The following is an 18,663-nucleotide window of genomic DNA, read 5'->3' on the forward strand; positions in this document are numbered from 1 at the left end:
TAGTTTCATAATATGTTGTTTTCATCCATGTTTAAAATGTTTAACATGATGTTTGTGTTTATTTTGCTAAATGCCATGTTAAAATGATTTATTTCATAACTAAATAACCGTAACTCCGTTTTAAATAAAATTTATATGTAAATGGGGTGGAAAAATGCCTAGTTTAACATGGTGCACTTTATTTTCCTATTTAACAACTCTAAAATTATGTAATATGCAGAACAGTACCAAATTCATTTTATGCACATGGGGATTTTCCGGAATTGTTGTTTGTTACTTCCGGCCTCATTTAAACTTGCCTAGATAGGTAATTTTCATATGCTTCACCCCTTGCCATGTTTAACAACATTTAACATTATTGTGTACCTAACCGAGAGAGAACTAAATAATTGATGTGGTGTTTTGTCAATATGCAGCTCGTTGCATATTGAGCTCCACTTAATTTGTAGTGTTGTTTGTTGCACTTTGCCATGTCATGCCTCTTTAAACTGGACATGCATCATACTTGTGTGTGCGTCATGTCATCTTTATGTGATGTTTGTTTACCATGTTGTTTGCTTCTTTCCGGGTTGCCTTCGGTTTCGTTCCGGAGTTGTGAGGATTCGTTCGTCTACGTCCGCTTGTCTTCTTCATGGACTCGTTCTTCTTCCTTGCGGGATTTCAGGCAAGATGACCGCTACCCTGGATCTCACTACTATCATTGCTATGCTAGTTGCTTTGTGCTATCGCTATGCTGCGCTACCTATCACCTGTTTATCAAGCCTCCCTAATTGCCATGTCAGCCTCTAACCTTTGACACCTTTCCTATGCAAACCGTTGTTTGGCTATGTTACCGCTTTGCTCAGCCCCTCTTATAGCGTTGCTAGTTGCAGGTGAAGTTGAAGATTTCTCCATGGTGGACAGGATTTTGGTTGGGATATCACAATATCTCTTATATTATTAATGCATCTATATATTTGGTAAAGGGTGGAAGGCTCGGCCTTATGCCTGGTGTTTTGTTCCACTCTTGCCGCCCTAGTTTCCGTCATACCGGTGTTATGTTCCCGGATTTTGCGTTCCTTACGCGGTCGGGTGATTTATGGGACCCCCTTAACAGTTCGCTTTGAATAAAACTCCTCCAGCAAGTCCCAACCTTGGTTTTACCATTTGCCTCACCACCACCTATATTTCCCTTGGGAGTAATTAACCCAAGGGTCATCTTTATTACAGCCCCCCCCGGGCCAGTGCTTGTCTAAGTGTTGGTCCGAACTAGAGCCCTTTGCAGCGCCCCCTCAGGGAAACTTGAGGTCTGGTTTTAGTTGTACGGATTGCTCATCCGGTGTTGCCCTGAGAACGAGATATGTGCAGCTCCTATCGGGATTGTCGGCGCATCGGGCGGTCTTGCTGGTCTTGTTTTACCATTGTCGAAATGTCTTGTAAACCGGGATTCCGAGTTTGATCGGGTCTTCCTGGGAGAAGGTATATTCCTTCGTTGATCGCGAGAGCTTATCATGGGCTAAGTTGGGACACCCCTGCAGGGTATAATCTTTCGAAAGCCGTGCCTGCGGTTATAAGCAGATGGGAATTTGTTAATGTCCGGTTGTAGATAACTTGACACCAGATACGAATTAAAACGCATCAACCGTGTGTGTAGCCGTGATGGTATCTTTTCGGTGGAGTCCGGGATGTGAACACGGTCTTTGGGTTATGCTTGACGTAGGTAGGAGTTCAGGATCACTTCTTGATCATTACTAGTTGACGACCGTTCCTTTTGCTCTCTTCTCGCTCTTATTTGCGTATGTTAGCCACCATATATGCTTAGTCGCTGCTGCAACCTCACCACTTTACCCCTTCCTTTCCTATTACGCTTTGCTAGTCTTGATACCCATGGTAATGGGATTGCTGAGTCCTCATGGCTCATAGATTACTACAACAACAGTTGCAGGTACAGGTTTTGCGATGATCATGACGCGAGAGCGATGTTTGCTTGTGTTGGAGTTCTTCTTCTGCTTCTTCTTCGATCAGGGGATAGGTTCCAGGTCGGCAGCCTGGGCTAGCAGGGTGGATGTCATTTGAGTTTCTGTTTATGTTTCATCCGTAGTCGGATGACGCTCTGATGTATTGTGATGTTGTATTCGTGTGGAATTATATGCCTTATGTATGTATCCCCATCTATTATGTAATGTTGATGTAATGATATCCACCTTGCAAAAGCGTTTCAATATGCGGGTCTATCCTTGGTGGGACCTTCGAGTTCCTTTTGGATAGGGTCGCATATTGGTCATGACAAGTTGGTATCAGTGAGCAGATCTATCAGTGAGCAGATCTTGGTCAGATTGAAGCTCCTGCTTCTTCTTCTTCAGGCTCATTGCAGTGGCTAGCCAGCGCGTAAAACGCTCCTACTCGACGGGATCCTCCGGCATGATAAATCCCTCGTCGCCGAGTCTCACCTCGTCCTCGGAGAGAGGTATGTAATTACTGTCCTCTGAGTCATCGTTCACGGCCTGTTCATCAGGGCTGGCTCGCCCGTCTTCCCGCTCCTTCTGTTCGAAACTTGGCTCGGCGGGGTATTCATTGTCTTCGGCATTGCCCGGAGTACTATTCTCTCCTGTGTCGGTATCACTGCTTTTGTTATGATGAGGTTTAGAGCGGCGCCGCTGACGTCGGTGCTTCGGCTGCTTCTCAGGAGGCTGATCCTCAACTGGGTCCTTTTTGTCCTCGCCATGATCTTCTTTGGGTGTATCCACCATGTAAATATCGTATGAAGTGGTGGCTGTCCAGCACCCTGTGGGCAGTGGTTCCTGTTCTTCTCCAACATCGTCGTCCATACCGTCGATGTCCTCGGAGTGGAAATCAAGCATGTCGGTCAAATCGTCGACAGTGGCTATCAAGTGGTTGGTGGGTGGGCAACGAAGCTCTTCGTCGTCCGCTTCCCACTCAAGCCGGACATAGTTCGGCCAAGAATCTCCTGACAAGGAGAGGGACTTTAATGAGTTTAACACATCACCCAAGGGTGAGTGTTGGAAGATGTCCGCGGAGCTGAACTCCAGGATCAGCGCCTAGTCAGATTCGATGGGCGTGGATACACGCGGTTCGGAGTCTATGGCCATAGGCGAGTCTGAGGCTCCGATGACACATGCCTCGTTGGAGGTCAGATCTGTGTTCGGCTCTAGCGCCACTGAGACTGCGACTTCCGTGGCGAGGTTGAGCTTCTTGTCCTCGGATGGTGCGCTTTGCTCCGGCTCCAAGGCCAGAGCGGTTACAGGTGCTATTCCCGGGCACGGTCCGATGATAGATCTAGGTCATGTTCATCATGGTGGCAGGGTGCGACTGTCATGGCCTCGAATCCGTCGAAGATCAAGTCCCCGCGGATATCGGCGGTGTAGTTCAGACTTCCAAACCTGACCTGTTGGCCAGGGGCGTAGCTGTCAATCTGCTCGAGATGGCCAAACGAGTTGGCCTGCAGTGCGAAGCCGCCGAATACGAAGATCTGTCCGGGGAGAAAAACCTCACCATGGACTGCGTTGTTGTGGATGATTGAAGGAGCCATCAAGCCTTATGGTGATGACACAGTGGAACTCTCAATGAAAGCACCAATGTCAGTGTCAAACCAGCGGATCTCGGGTAGGGGGTCCCGAACTATACGTCTAAGGCTAATGGTAATAGGAGGCGGGGGCAATGTTTACCCATGTTCAGGCCCTCTCGATGGAGGTAATACCCTACTTCCTGCTTGATTGATCTTGATGATATGAGTATTACAAGAGTTGATCTACCACGAGATCGTAGAGGCTAAACACTAGAAGCTAGCCTATGATTATGATTGTTGTTGTCCTATGGACTAAACCCTCCGGTTTATATAGACACCGGAGGGGGCTAGGGTTACACAGAGTCGCTTACACAGAAGGGAATTTTCATATCCGAATCACCAAGCTTGCCTTCCACGCAAAGGAGAGTCCCATACGGACACGGGACGAAGTCTTCTATCTTGTATCTTCATAGTCCAACAATCCGACATACACATATAGTCCGGCTGTCCGAGGACCCCTTAATCCAGGACTCCCTCAGCAAGCACAGGAGCCGGGCAACCCAACTATTTACCCAAGACATGATTCGGAGCCGATGCATATAATGCTATAAGTTCGGGGTGCCGAACAACCGTGAAGGTGTTCGGACTTTCTTGCCGTGTTATGGGGTACAATGAAGCCCCTGGCGAATGAGGACGTACCAGAGTGTATGGCTGCTACTTGACAAAAAATATCAAAAAATTAAACAACAAGTGAATGTCATATAGATAGGACCGCAGATTGTTTTCATTTTAATTCAATAGTACGTCGAGGCGTATAAAGACAAGTAGTGCGATAAACAATATGACTTCGGAACCTGCTGTGACCACGGGGGAGCTACGTGCTGATCCAGAGACAGATCGAATGATCTTCGAAAAGAATGTCCAGGGATTCCCTCGCCCGCTCGAGCTACTTCCCTCTTTGGTATATCTGTCCTTTGATAAATTCGGCAATCAGGCCCCCCGTAACGGCCTAGACAAAATGACCTAAAAAGAAAAGAGAAAGAAAGAAAAAGAAAATATAAAATGATGCATGTCCAGGGGCGGTTGAGCCGCATTGTGGAACATAACCAAGCTGTGCCTCTGTCTATCCCCATGGTATTTTGAGTGCGTAATTATGTACGCGCGGTACAAAAGCCCTTTTTTGCTCGGGGTTGGGACGGAGGCCGGATTGCTAGTCGAGCTCTTGACGAACTAGATGGTCCTGCTGCTGTGTAGTTCAGACTCGTTTGACAGTATCCGGGAGCTTGGCTGCCGAATTGAGGTTCGACCTGAAGAGGCCGCTCTGTGCTTTCGCAGCGAGGGCAGCGGTGTGCTCCTCTGCACGGAGGGAGCGTTTCGTGTTTCCGTTGACTGTTTTGATACCACATGGACCGGGCATCTTGAGCTTAATATAAGCATAGTGTGGAACTGCATTGAATCTGGCGATTGCGGTTCGTCCGAGCAGTGCGTGATAGCCGCCGTGGAAGGGGACGAAATTGAAGGTTAGCTCTTCAATTCGGAAGTTATCCGTGGATCCGAAGACCACTTGCAGGTGTGATTGAGCCCGTACAACAGGCCTCTACATCTGGTATGACACATTTAAAGGTGGTTTTTGTGGGCCTAATCCTTGAAGGATCAATACCCATCTTTCGAATTGTATCTTGATAGAGCAGGTTCAGGCTGCTTCCACCGTCCATAAGGACTCGTGTAAGGTGGAGTCCATCAATGATTGGGTCGAGCACCAGTGAGGCTGAACCGCCGTGACGGATAGTGGTCGGATGGTCCATGCGATCAAAGGTGATCGGACAGACCATGGGTTGTGCTTTGGGGCGACTGGCTCCATCGTGTAGACGTCCATGAGTGTGCGCCTCCGCTCCCTCTTGGGGATATGGGTGGCATATATCATATTCACCGTTTTGACTTGTGGAGGAAACTTCTTTTGTCCTCCTGTCTTCATTGGTCGGGGCTCCTCGTCATCGTCATCAATTTGCGACCCCTTCTCTTTGCTTTCGGCGTTTGACTTGTCGGCCTGTTTGAAGACCCAACATTCTCTATTGGTATGATTGGCTAGTTTATCGGGGGTGCCGTGAATTTGACATGGACAGTCGAGTATGCGGTGCAGACTAGACGAACCCGGATTGTTTCCCTTAAATGGCTTTTTCCGCTGACCGGACTTGGAGCCACTGAATCTGGCATTGGCAGTTGTGTCTTTGGTGTTATCGCCATTGTTTCGAGGCTTGTGTCGATTGCGTCGGGGCTTGCCGTTGCTAACTCTGGCTTCAGAAGTGCCAGGTTTTCTTCAGGTGCTGTTGATACGAGCTAGCCATCTATCTTCGCTCGCACAAAAGCGGGTCCTAAGCATCGTAAGGGCTGCCATGGACTTCGGCTTCTCTTGGCCAAGGTGTTGGGCAAGCCACTTGTCACGGATGTTATGCTTAAAGGCCGCTAGGGCTTCGGCATCCGGACAATCAACGATTTGGTTATTTTTAGTTAAGAACCGAGTCCAGAATTTCATGGCTGACTCTCCGGGCTGTTGGATTATATGACTTAAGTCATCGGCATCCGGAGGTCGGACATAAGTACCTTGGAAGTTGTCAAGAAATGTGTCTTCTAGGTTCTCCCAACTGCCAAAAGAGTTTTCGGGCAGACTGTTCAACCAGTGCCGAGCTGGTCCTTTGAGTTTTAGCGGGAGATACTTGATGGAGTGGAGATCATCGCCGCGGGCCATATGGATATGGAGAAGGAAGTCCTCGATCCATACCGAGGGATCTGTTGTCCCATCATATGATTCAATGTTTATTGGTTTGAACCCTTCTGGGAATTCATGTTCCATTACTTCATTGGTGAAGCATAGGGGGTGTGCGGTGCCTCTATGTCAGGCTACATCGTGACGCAGCTCGGATGAAGCTGGTCTGCGGTATTCGGCCCAGACAGGTTTGTATTTGTTATATCCGGCTGGGTGGCCGTCGTTGTGCATTGGGGCGCACCCTCATGATCCATAGATCGATCTGGTTTGTCCTGCTCTGTTTTCCAAGTCGTACTGCAGGTCATGTGTGTATCCCCGAGCTGTTGTGTTTTTATTTGTTCGGCGACGTGGTGCCGGCTGGTGTTCGGGCTGAGTTGCCGCTTTATCTCGGCCACGCGATGGTCGGTCAGCCGCATTATGCGCTGGTAGTACGGGCTCCAGCGCCTCGTCATCGAGTTGAGGTAGTAATTTACGCTTCAGGTAACTTTTAGTTGGGCGTTCGAGTCCATATTCCTCGGCTGCCAGGACCTCAGTCCATCTATCAGTGAGCAGATCTTGATCAGCTTGAAGCTGCTGCTGCTTCTTCTTCAGGCTCTTTGTCGTGGCTATAAGCCGACGCTTATAGCGCTCCTGCTCAATGGGATCCTCATGCACGATAAATTCTTCATCGCCGAGGCTCACCTCATCCTTGGAGAAAGGCATGTAATTACTGTCCTCCGAGTCTTCGTTAATGGTCTGTTCATCAGGGCTGGCTCGCCCGTCTTCCCGTTCAGCCCGTTCGAAACTTGGCTTGGCGGGGTCTTCGTTGTCTTCGACATCGTCTGGAGTGCTATTGTATCTTGTGCCGGTATCGTTGTTTTTACCATGGCGTGGTTTAGAGCGGTGTCGCTGATGTTGTCACTTTGGCTGCTTCTCGGGAGGGTTATCCTCGACCGGATCCTTTTTATTCTTGCTATTGTCTTCTTTGGGTGTATCCACCATGTATATATCGTATGAGGAGGTGGCTGTCCAGCGCCCTGTGGGCGGTGGTTCCTGTTCTTCTCCGGCATCGTCGTCCATACCGTCGATGTCTTTGGAGTCGAAATCAAGCATGTCGGTCAAATTGTCGACAGTGGCTATCAAGTGGGTGGTGGGTGGGTGACGAAGTTCTTCGTCGTCCGCTTCCCACTCAAGTCGGACATAGTTTGGCCAAGAATACCCTGACAAGGAGAGAGACTTTAATGAGTTTAACACATCACCTAGGGCGAGTGTTGGAAGATGTCCGCGGAGCTGAACTCTAGGATCGGCACACGGTCAATGGGTGCGGATGCACGCAGTTCGAAGCCTATGGCCGGAGATGAGTCTGAGGTTCCGATGACACATGCCTTGCTAGAGGTTGGACCTATGTTTGGCTCTAACGCCATTGAGTCTGCGGTTTCCGTGGTGGGGTTGAGCTTCCCATCCTCGGATGGCGCGCTCTACTCTGGATCTAGGGCCGGAGCAGTAACATGTGCTATCTCCTAAGCACAATCTGATGACAGATTTGGGTCATGTTCATCATGGCGGCAGGGTGCAGCTGTTATGGGCTCGAATCCATCGAAGATCAAGTCTCCGCGGATGTCGGCGGTGTAATTCAAGCTTCCAAACATGACCTGATGGTTAGGGGCGTAGCTGTCAATCTGCTCTAGATGGCCAAGTGAGTTGGCCCGCAGTGCGAAGCCGCCGAATACGAAAATCTGTCCAGGGAGAAAAAATCTCACCCTGGACTGCATTGTGTAGATGATTGAAGGAGCCATCAAGCCTTATGATGACGACGCAGTGGAACTCACAATGAAAGCACCAATGTCGGTGTCAAAACCGGTGGATCTCGGGTAGGGGGTCCCGAACTGTGCGTCTAAGGCTAATGGTAACAGGAGGTGGGGGACACAATGTTTACCCAGGTTCGGGCCCTCTCGATGGAGGTAATACCCTACTTCCTGCTTGATTGATCTTGATGATATGAGTATTACAAGAGTTGATCTACCACGAGATCGTAGAGGCTAAACCCTAGAAGCTAGCCTATGATTATGATTGTTCTCGTCCTACGGACTAAACCCTCCGGTTTATATAGACACCGAAGGGGCTAGGGTTGCACAGAGTCGGTTACAAAGAATGGAATCTTCATATCCGAATCGCCAAGCTTGCCTTCCACGCAAAGGAGAGTCCCATCCGGACACGGGATGAAGTCTTCTATCTTGTATCTTCATAGCCCAACAGTCTGGCATATGCATATAGTCCGGCTATCCGAGGACCCCTTAATCCAGGACTCCCTCACTCAGGATGACCTGAAACTCCACGGAGTCACGTTTTGGAATTAATAAAAAATATTGGCGAAAGAATCAACAGAAGGGGGCCCACACCCTGTCCACGAGGGTGCAGGGCGTGCCCCCCTAGGGCGCACCCCCTACCTTGTGGGTCCCCTGGACCTCCACCGACCTCAGCTCTAACTCTTTATATTCACGTTTGGGGAGAAAAAATCAGAGAAAAGGATTCATCGCGTTTTATGATACGGAGCCATCGCCAAGCCTTGTTCTTCCTCGGGAGGGCTGATTTGGAGTCTGTTTGGGGCTCCGAAGAGGGGAATCTGTCGCCATTGTCATCATCAACCATCCTCCATCACCAATTTCATGAAGCTCACCGCCGTGCGTGAGTAATCCCGTCGTAGGCTTGCTGGACGGTAATGGGTTGGATGAGATTTACCATGTAATCTAGTTAGTTTTGTTAGGGTTTGATCCCTAGTATCCATTATGTTCTAAGATTGATGTTGTTATTACTTTGCCATGCTTAATGCTTGTCACTAGGGAATGAGTGCCATGATTTCAGATCTGAACCTATTATGTTTTCATGAATATATTTGTGTTCTTGATCCTATCTTGCAAGTCAATAGTCACCTACTACGTGTTATGATCCAACAAACCCCGGAGTGACAATAGTCGGGACACTTCCCGGTGATGGTCGTAGTTTGAGGAGTTCATGTATTCACTAAGTGCTAATGCTTTGATCCGGTACTCTATTAAAAGGAGGCCTTAATATCCCTTAGTTTCCAATAGGACCCCGCTGCCACGGGAGGGAGCTAGTTCTATGTCACCCTATGTTATAATTGTTGCATGATGAACTGCATTCGACATAATTATCCATCATTGATCCATTGCCTATGGGCTTTTCACATATTGATCTTTGTTAAGTTACTTCTCCGTTGCCACTTTTACGATTGCTACAAAACTACTACTGCTACTTTTTCCACTGTTACCATTACTTCCATACTACTTTGCTACTAAATACTTTGCTGTAGATATTAAGTCTTTCAGGTGTGGTTGAATTGATAACTCAGCTGCTAATACTTGACAATATTCTTTGGCTCCCCTTGTGTCGAATCAATAAATTTGTCTTGAATACTCTACCCTTGAAAATTGCTGCAATCCCCTATACTTGTGGGTTATCAAGACCTTTTCCTGGTGCCATTGCCGGGGAGCATAGCTCTATTCTTTGAGTCACTTGGGATTTATATCTGTTGATCACTATGAGGAATTTGAAAGATCAAAGAACCAAGATTTTTCCCTCAACTGCGAAGGGAGGTAAGGAACTGCGATCTAGCTCCGCACTTGATTCACCTTCTGTTTTGAGTAAACTCGCGACACCTACACCTGCTATTGATTCTGATATGTCGCATGTTATTGATGATGCCACTTCTGCTATGCATGATGCTTATGATGATACTACTTCTCTGCTTGATAATAATGTGTCGTTAGGTGAACTTCTAGATGAACAACTTGCTAGGGTTAGAGAGAATGAAATTACAAAAACTGATGATATTAATGAAAGTGATGATGAAGATTCTCCCCCTAGATATGAATTGCCTGTTGTGCCTGAGGGTTATGTTATGGATGAAGAAACAACTAGAGACTTTCTTGCTTGCAATGATAGATATGATCTTAAGAAACTGTTAGCTAAGTTGAAAGAAAAGTCTTGAATGCTAGAATGCAATATGACCCTGCTTTTGCCACTTCACCTATCTGTGTTACTGATAAGGATTATGAATTCTCTATCGATCCTGAGTTGATCACTTTGGTTGAATCTGATCCTTTTTATGGCTAGGAATCTGAAACTGCTGTGGCACATCTTACTAAAATGAATGATATAGACACCCTGTTCACTCATGAGGAAAAAATTCACTATTACTATATTCTTAAATTGTTTCCTTTCTCATTAAAGGGTGATGCTAAAATATGGTTTAATTCTCTTGCTCCTAGTTGTGTGTGTAGTCCCCAAGATATGATTTATTAGTTCCCTACAAAATATTTCCCTGCTCATAAGAAACAAGCTGCCTTGCAGGAAATATTTAATTTTGTGCAAATTGAAGAAGAGAGTCTCCCACAAGCTTGCGGGAGGCTTCTCTGATTACTTAATGCTTTGCCTGATCATCCTCTCAAGAAAAATGAAATACTTGATATCTTTTATAATGGACTAACTGATGCTTCTAGAGACCACCTGGATAGTTGTGTTGGTTGTGTTTTCAGGGAAAGAACTATTGAGCAAGCTGAATTGCTATTGAATAATATATTGAGTAATGATAATGATTGGACACTTCCTGAACCAACTCCTAAGCCAACTCCGAAGAAAAGGGGTATTCTATTTCTCAGTCCTGAAGATATGCAAGAGGCAAAGAAATCTATGAAAGAAAAGGGTATTAAAGTTGAAGATGTTAAGAATTTACCACCTATTGAAGAAATACATGGTCTTGATAACCCGACACAGGTAGTAAAGGTAAATTCTCTCTATAGATTTGATAAGTGTGAAATCCCATCTACTAAGTTTGCCAGTCAATCCTTGGATGAGTTTGATAATTTTATTATTAAACAAGAGAACTTCAATGCTTATGTTGGCAGACAATTGAAACATAATGCTTATATGGTTGAACACTTGAGCGATTATATGTCTAGAGTTAAAGGTGACCTTAAGCTTATTAGTAAACATGCATCCATGGTTACCACTCAAGTAGAACAAGTACTTAAGGCACAAGATGATTTGCTCAATGAATTAAATAATAATAATGATGATAATGTTGTTAGAGTTATGAATAGAGGTGGTAAAATGACCCAGGAACCTTTGTATCCTGAGGGCCATCCTAAGAGAGTTGAGCAAGATTCTCAGAGAACTAATGTTTATGCACCTAGTCCTTCTAAAAAAACAAAAAGAAAAATGATAGGACTTTGCATGCTTCTAGTGAACCTGTTATTGACACCCCTAAGAATCCCAATGATATTTCTATTTCTGATGCTGAAACACAATCTGGTAATGAACATGAACCTAGTGATAATGTTAATGATGATGTTCATGTTAATGCTCAACCTAGCAATAATAATGATGTAGAGATTGAACTTGATGTTGATCTTGATAACCCACAATCAAAGAATCAACATTATGATAAGAGAGACTTCGTTGCTAGGAAGCACGGTAAAGAAAGAGAACCATGGGTTCAGAAACTCATGCCTTTTCCTCCTAAGCCATCCAAGAAAAAGGATGATGAGGATTTTGAGCGCTTTGCTGAAATGATTAGACCTATCTTTTTGCGTATGTGTTTGACCGATATGCTTAAAATGAATCCTTATGCTAAGTATATGAAAGATATTGTTACAAATAAAAGAAAGATACCGGAAGCTGAAATTTCCACCATGCTTGCTAATTATACCTTTAAGGGTGGAATACCAAAGAAACTTGGAGATCCAGGAGTACAAACTATACCATGCTCCATTAAAAGAAACTATGTTAAAACTGCTTTATGTGATCTTGGAACCGGTGTTAGTGTTATGCCTTTCTCTTTGTATCATAGACTTGATTTGAATAAGTTAACACCTACTAAAATCTCTTTCCAAATGGCCGATAAATCAACTGTTATACCCATCGGTATTTGTGAGGATGTGCCTGTTGTGGTTGCAAACGATATTATTCTAACAGACTTTGTTATTCTTGATATTCCCAAGGACGACAGTATGTCGATCATCCTTGGTAGACCCTTTTTGAATACTGCAGGGGCTGTTATTGATTGCAACAAAGGCAATGTCACTTTTCATGTTAATGGTAATGAGCATACGGTACACTTCCCGAAGAAACAACCTCAAGTTCATAGTATAAATTCTATTGGATAAATTTCAACGATTACTATTGGAGGTTTTGAATTCCCTCTTCCTACTGTCAAAAAGAAATATGATATTCTTATTGTTGGGGACATGCATATCCCCGTTGAGGTAACTTAGTGTTATTCGAAAATTCTCCGGTTTCATGTTATTCGAAAGAGGTTTGTTAACAAGACTTGATCAACCTTGTTAGTGGATTCCTTTTGATGAGCATGAGATGGATGAAGTTAGAAGGCACAACTCTCTGTACCAACCTTTTACTTTCTGTTATTTAGTTTAAATAAAGCAAAAATAGTATTTTTTGTTTGTTTTTTGAATTATCCTTGCAATAAAAAAATACCCCGAAAATAAAAGTTCTCCAAATGCCCTGAAAATTGAGTATGATTTTTTTGTAGAATATTTGAGAATTTCTGTCACTTAGAACACACTAGGGGGACCCACCATTTGGTCACAAGGGTGGAGGGCGCGCCCTACCCCCCTAGGCGCGCCCCTTGCCTCGTGGGCCCCACGTGGCCCCCTCCACTTATTCTAGTACCCACACACTTCGTCTTCCTCCAGAAAAAATCATCCCGTAGCTCAAACTCGTGTTCTTGCTCGTTTTGCTGCCATTTTCGATCTCCTTGCTCAAAGCTCCATTCACAAAACTGTTTTGGGGGATTGTTCTTCGGTATGTGACTCCTCCAATGGTCCAATTAGTCTTTGTTCTAGTGCTTTATTTATTGAATTTTTTTGCTGCTAAGGTGACCCTGTTCTTGAGCTTGCATGTCAAATCTATTATGTTCCAAAGTAGTTTTAGTGCATGATATAGCCTCTAGGCACTTGTGGGAGTAGTTGCTATCAATCTTGTTGAGTTTGGTTCACTTTTATTTCGAGTCACTAAAAATTTCCAAAAAATTTATGAGGATGAAAATGTTGAAGAGATTGTTGAGAGGCTCCTCGAGCCGAAGCACAAAGGAAAAGCAGAATGAAGACAATAAGCCCAAGTACAATCTTCCTCGCACCACGAGGTTCAGCCGTGTGAATGGCCTTGTGATGCATTCTTGAGGGCCATTGGAATTTACGACGACTTTTATTATTTGGCTGAGAATGCCGGCATCACCGACTTCCTCCATGACTGATGTGAACTGTATCTCCTACTCACTAATATTTTCATGCAAAACTTCCATTTCCATGCTAGAAGATCACCACCTTTGGTGGATTTTTATTTATATGATGATTTTAAGGAGATGTCACTCTATGATTTTTTGTGTGGTTTGCAAGTTGCCCTTTGAGGGCAGCGTCGAGGAACCACATCCTAGTGATGTGGATGAATTTATTGATCAAATTGTTGTAGGGGAAACAAGAAAAGTTTCAGATGCAAGGATTACTAGTGTACATTTTCCTGTTCTATGTTACTATGCAATGTTTGCTAGTAGATGTTTAATTGGTCGCGGGAACAGTGGGGGCCTCAATGCTCCTGACCTTGCTATTTTGAGCCATGCTTTACTTCGTGATACAACCTTTAGTTTAGGCACTATGGTTACTAAACGGTTGAGTCTGAACTGTTTAAAGGGCCCCATTTTTTGAGGTATCTTTGCTTCACGCCTTGCTAAACACTTTGAGATACCTATTAGGCATTATGAGAAAGAGGAAAAGGTGTTGCCCACTATTTTCTTAGACTATAAGAGTATGGTAGCACATGATTTTATTGTTAAAGATAAGAAGAAGAAGAAGAAGAAGAAGAAGAAGAAGAAGAAGAAGAAGAAGAAGAAGAAGAAGAAGAAGAAGAAGAAGAAGAAGAAGAAGAAGAAGAAGAAGAAGAAGAAGAAGAAGAAGAAGAAGAAGAAGAGACTTAAGTATAACTTGGTATTCAGTAAAACTACTTGTGAGACTATTATTTTGCCTGCACCATCTTTGTTTAACTTACATTCAGGCACGTACCTCATCCTGCCCGATGATATTTATGCATACTGGGAGCTAACACGAGTCCCAAAGCCTGATCCAGAGACACCTCTTAATCCATATCGGGAGCCTATTTATCAATGGGATCCAGAGGAGCTCGCTAACCAGTGGCACCCCGAGGACCCTCCTTAGTACACCGGAGAGGACCACTTTGATCCATGGGCGTAGACCAACTTAGGCCAAAAGCTGAAGCTTGGGGGAGTACGTATTTCTCACCGACATTATATTCATGTTCACACACTCATTCTAGTTGTCGGTGTTCATACTTTTTCATTGTACTATCCATGCTACTTTATTTTCTTTTCTTGCTTTCTTCTTGTGTATTTGAAAAATTTGGAGAAAAAACAAAAAATAGTTGTAGCTTTTAGCTAGTTTACTTTCCATGCTTGTAGTAGTAGTAATTAAAAGAAACCCAAAAAGATTTCTCATTCTTCTTTTGCTTGTTGGGAGCTTTTCCGTGTAAATAGTTTTCTTTTTCTTTGAATTTCTTTTATTTTCTTTGGGGGTCGAGAGGAGAAGACCATGATGAAAATGATGAGTGGCTCTCATATGCATTATTGTTGATCTAACCAAGAGCCCATATTACCTTGTCTTCTCCTTTGAATTAAATGTTTGCAGATTCCATCTTAGTCCAATGCACGCTCACTATTATTATTATACACAATGTTCGGCCGTGCAAGTGAAAGGAAATAATGACGATATATGATGAAATGGTTGAGATGAGGAAAAGTTGGTATGAACTGACCTATCTTGTTTTTATAAATATGATTAGTTCATCGTTCCTAATTCAGCCTATTATGAATGAAACATGTTTGCAATGACAAGAGATTATAGTTATTCATGACATGCTTAATTAGCTAGGAGTATATAATGGTTTACCTTGCGTGCCAACATGCTATTAAAATAGTTGTGATGTGGTATGATAGGGTGGCATCCTCCTTTGAATGATTCGAGTGGCTTGACTTGGCACATGTTCACGCATGTAGTTGAAACAAAATCAACATAGCCTCCACGATATTTATGTTCTTGGTGATTTATATCCTACTCATGATTGCACTCGTTGTTGGTTAATCTTAATGTATGTTCATGACTGTTGTCACTCTCTAGTTTGTCGCTTCCCATTCTCTTTCTAGCCTTCACTTGTACTAAGCGGGAATACTGCTTGTGCATCCACTTCCATAAACCCCAAAGTTATTCCATATGAGTCCACCATACCTACCTATATGCGGTATTTACCTGCCGTTCCAAGTAAATTTGCATGTGCTAACCTCTAAACCTTCAAATGAAATTCTATTTTGTATGCTCGAATAGCTCATGTATCAACTAGGGTTGTCTATATCTTCCATGCTAGGTGGGTTATTCTCACGATTGAGCATGAGAAAATGGCCGGTAATCGGGATGCCCAATCCCATGCTCAAATCAAATCAAAATAATTGCAAACAAAACTCCCTGAGGATTGTTGTTAGTTGGGCGGTACCCGTTGTTTCGGACCAGCCGTGGAACGTGCTCGTTGGTGGTGGGGGAGTATAAAATTTATCATTCTATTTGGGAACTGACTGTAATGTATGTAGCATGGAAGATATCGAGATCTCTTGGTTGTTATGTTGACAAAGTATATCGCTCAAAATATCATTTATCTCTGTTTCAAAACTCGAGCTCTGGCACATCTACAAATCCCTTCTTCCCTCTGTGAAGGGCTTATCCATTTACTTTTAGGTTGAATCATCATCCTCTTATTAAAAAGCACCAGTTGAAGAGCATCGCTGTCTTTTGTATGCATTGCCATTAATTTACATTGAGTATGACTGTGAGTGGATCTTTTTTGCCATGAATTACAATGTCTAGTCAATCCTTGATCTTCAGGGGTGCTCTGCATTTATATTTTGTGGTCTCACTAAGGGCTAGCAAGATACCATCTTGTTATATCATATTATGATTTTGAGAAAGTGTTGTCATCCGAGATTTATTGTTAGTGCTCGCTAGTTGATTATGCCATTGATATGAGTAAACATCACTACAAAAAAAAGACACACCCGTGACATTTTGGGCTGAACGAATTTTTTTCCTGTCATGCTTATGACACTTCTATGATGATAATTGTGACAAAACCCGGTATCATCATAGATGTGGTGGGCTCCTACTTCTATGACAAAAAATCATGACAAAAAATGGGCTTTTCATCCTGGGCGGGCCGGATACGCAGCTGCATGACATTCTTTGAGCCGTCCATGATGGAAAAAACCGTGGTAGAAGCGAGGGCGAGGAAAATATCGGGGTGTTCCCAGTTACGGTGGATGGTCGGGGCCGAGCGATGCACAGAGGTTTGCACGTTTCTCTCGTACACGCACACGCGTGGGTGCGAGGCGTTGGGCTCTAACTGAACCCGAGCGAGGCATTCGCGTACTGAACCCGAGCGATTGCACTGCAGGCTACACGTTACTGAACCCGAGCGATCGATCGATGGCTATTAACTGAGCCCAATCGAGCGATTCCTTTGCTACTGCTGCTAACTGAAACTGATCGATGCTGCCTCTGAATGAACAGTGAGCGTTGTTGGGGGGGTGGATGAACAGGACCCCCTGGTGTTGCCGCTGGATGAACAGGACCCCGATCGATCGAGCCGGTTGGGCATGGATGAACATGACCCCGTGGAGGGCTGGATGAACAGGCCCCCGTGGAGGGTTGGTTGAACAGTAGCCGGTGGAGGGCTGGATGAACTGTAGCCCGTGGAGGGGTGGTTGAACAGGACCCCGTGGAGAGGGCTGGTTGAACAGTAGTTGATGGAGGAGCACGCGATGGAGGCTGGATGAATAGGAGCCCGTGGATGAACAGTCGCAGGTGGAGGCTGGAGGAGGTCGACGGTGGATGAACAGTAGCCCGTGGAGGCTGGAGGAGGTCGATGGTGGAGATGAACAGTATCCCGTAGAGTCCCGTTTTGCGGTATGCCACACTCCTCCCGATGAACAGGACACTCGTTTCGACCATCGCACTCCAACACAAGTCTGTTTCCTCTGTTTTGCGGTACGCCACACCCCTCTCGATCAACAGGACCCCGTTTCGACCGTATGAGGTCCAAGAGAAGTCCGTTTCCTCCGTTTTGCGGTATGCCAGACCCCTCCCGATGAACAGGATCCCGCTTCGACCATGGCCGGTCGAACACTAGGCCGTTTCCTCCGTTCTGTGGTACGCCAGGCCTCGTTTTCATCGGCTGTTCCGTCCAAGCCGGTTGGTTCCCGATGAACAGCACGTGTTTCGGTGCCTCCCGATGAACACGAAGCATTCCATTGTCTCCCGATGAACACGACGACGACAAAGTTTCTCCGTTCCGACCCAGCCATGTACACGAGCCCTGGCCGTACGTATGCATAAGTAGGCGTTCCAGACCCCGCCCGTATGTACGTACGTGGCCGTATTTACTTTCTTGCATCCTGGCCGCTGTACATACGTGTACATGTTACATGCGGGCCTCTACTACGACACGTGCGCGTCTCTACATCAACCAGTATGTACGTACACGTTCGCGACCAGAATGACAACACTACGTACGCTTCGACCAGGTGGGTCCCGACTGTCAGGCACTTCCTTATGTGCGAAGATGTAGCTGGTGGATCCCAGCAGTCAGGGCGAATCATTTTTTTGCCTTTAATATGGACGCACTTCCTTGCATGCGAAGATGTAGCTGGTAGGTCCCAGCGGTCAGGGGAGAAACATTTTTTTCGCGAAATACGGTGGGTCCCTGCTGTCAGGTGGAGGAATAATTATTTTCCGCGTAATAAGGAGGCACTTCTTGCTGCGGCCGTGGACCCAGCTGTCAGTCTCTCCACATACAGTACTCTTCCGATGGAAGTCGGTCATTGACCATATTGACCACGCCGCGCCGAGAGCACCAAGGTGGTGGACGGCGGCGAGGCCTAGGAAGAGGACGACGCGGAGTCGGGGAAGACGTGATAGTGGATGCCCACGTAGAGATGAGTACAAGGGTTCACTGGTTCGGCTGCGGTGTGAGGCTGTTGTCGCCGCAGAATAATAGGGGATGTGGGTGAGTGAAGGGATAGCCTAGTCAGCGGTGGGAGTAGTAGGGGGCGGTGAGGCCTCTGCGGCAGCACAATCGGCCATGAGAGGCAGGAGCAGGTCGCACGACCGGTGTTGCTTTAGGCGGCTGGAGTAAGAAGACCAAAGGTTGAAGAAACACTACGGCCATTGGATGGACATCGTACGGCTGCCGGAGCTAGAATCGTTCATATTGACTAAATTGATAAAGCCCTCCGTCCCCGTCAACTTAGTATTTTAGTTTTAGATAT

The sequence above is a fragment of the Triticum aestivum genome, chromosome 5B (genome assembly GCF_018294505.1).
Source record: "Triticum aestivum cultivar Chinese Spring chromosome 5B, IWGSC CS RefSeq v2.1, whole genome shotgun sequence".
Taxonomy (NCBI): domain Eukaryota; kingdom Viridiplantae; phylum Streptophyta; class Magnoliopsida; order Poales; family Poaceae; genus Triticum; species Triticum aestivum.